Source organism: Echinococcus granulosus (assembly GCF_000524195.1).
Source record: "Echinococcus granulosus chromosome Unknown EG_S00209, whole genome shotgun sequence".
Lineage (NCBI taxonomy): Eukaryota > Metazoa > Platyhelminthes > Cestoda > Cyclophyllidea > Taeniidae > Echinococcus > Echinococcus granulosus.
Window position 1 is genome coordinate 1734 of NW_020170589.1, and position 2103 is coordinate 3836.

A 2103-nucleotide genomic window follows, 5' to 3' on the forward strand; every position below is an offset into this window, starting at 1 on the left:
CCTTGTTGTGTTATCTATTTGTAAATTGTACGTGCCTAACCGGTTTGACCTGTGAAATATGACTGGAAGTCTCTGTCCACTTTTTAGTCCTTTTCAGACAACTGTGCGTCCGATCTTTTTATAGTTCACTTAGCGGAAAGTTACTTCTCGCGAATGCTGGCGTTGCTGTTGTTTAAACAGGTTTCAGGCTGGGGTCAGATCTTGATATTTGTGAATTCTATTTAATATACTTATCCACATACTCAAATAAACTTGAAGTGTATCTATTTAGATTGATGCTTTTAGTGTTCTGACACGCCTTTTCACACTTGTCCATAGGCTCTAGTTTATCAATCCTGTGATGAGAAATTAAGTTTACAACCAAGTGGACAATGATTTCGCCTGTACTCCAATCACATAGTGAAAATGTAGCCTGTAGCCTTTAAACCGGGTTCAGATCTTGATATCTGTAAGCTCACTTCAGCGCGCTTTTCCACATACTCCAATAAATAAGCTTGAGGGGAAGTGGATTTTGACAATTGAGCCGGAAGTGCTGGCCTTAGTTGGCTCAAGCCTACTCATGCCGATTGTGCTCTTCACCTTTGTGCTTTTATCTCATCCTCGCTATATTATTGGGTGCTTTACTTTTTGCGTTGTGAATTTGCATTAAGTTGCATAAAATTATCCTTGACGGTCACTTGCAGTATAAATGGGATGTTAGGGTAGTGGACGCATATATCTTAAGTGATATTCAAAGGGGTTGGAGCTGTTTTCCGTTCCTAAATATAAACTATTAAACCTTACAGCATTGCAGAAATATGAGTATTTGAATGTGGTTTCAGTGAATGTTTCACAAACCCCAGTGGCATCATTAAAATTTCGTCTATTTTTACCTTTTAGGCTTGATACACGGTGTACGAAGGGAGAAATGTGAATGTCGTTCTATTTGGAATCTTAGTCACCTTTGCCACTGCTGTCGTAGCAGACTACGCAATGGCGAAGGGTGTTGTTCTGGACACTCTTAGTGAGTTTTTATCACTTTACAATGATTTCCATCATTACATTGCTTCCATTTCCATCAGAATACGTTGTCCTGTCATTTAAACATTTACACCGCAGTGATATTTTTATTTGCCCTGAATTTCTGCGCTCTCAAAAAAGTCTAGTTTAGTTAAGCCACGGATTTTTAATTCTACATTTCGCTTAGATTGTAAAAGTTCATCTGGGTAAGCAGTGATGCACGCCAAACCTTCATATCCAACCCTCAGCCTCAGGTTTGTCTGTTTTGAGGCAAGAAAATTAGAAAATCCTCCTACTCAAATAAGAATTTCTACTTTTCCAACACGCTAAAAAACCTGCGTTCATTTGTCGACAGGTATTTTCGCTTCCTCCTTTGTTGAAAGAATGTGAGATTAGCGTGATTTGAAGTTATCACTTCAATTATTTCTTAACACATTCACTGTCAGGTTTTCAGCGAAATATAGACTACTACTATTTCAGGTGTTTTATAGTCCTGATTTGATTTTTTAACCAAGTCAATCCTTGCTGGAGAGAACTAAAAGTGCTGCTCCCCCCGTACATGGTCAACCTGCACTGCCTTTTACTGATTTTGAAATTGCTTGTCTTTGGGTGCAACAACTTGGTGCGGTCACTTGCGACATGTTAATTTAGAACCTGGGCAACATATGACACTGGGAGTAGGAAGTCAAGCGTACATCCCAATAATGTTATGCAATCGACGTTCGGTTTTGTTATTTCATGAAATTCATACGGCACGTATAATTTATCCGTAAATGTCCAGTTCATCCCACCCATAAAAATGGTTTGTATCCGACCGGTCAGTTGGTTTCCACAACGCTCTGTGCGACATTGATGATTAGGTTATTTCTCGAACAGCTTAAGGCATGTGAATGCTACAGCAACACTAAGGTGATACACGAACTGCTTTTCCGGCCTCAATTGGGAGCGAAATCTCATTGTTAACAGTGGGCTTGACTGCATAAATTTGTTTGCAGTTTTTGGTGTGTTTGACTGCACTTAATGTATTGTCTATACTCAACAAATAAATGTTCAATTAGTACTATTCCAGGATGATGATATGTGAGATGCAGAGTAGGTCCTTTG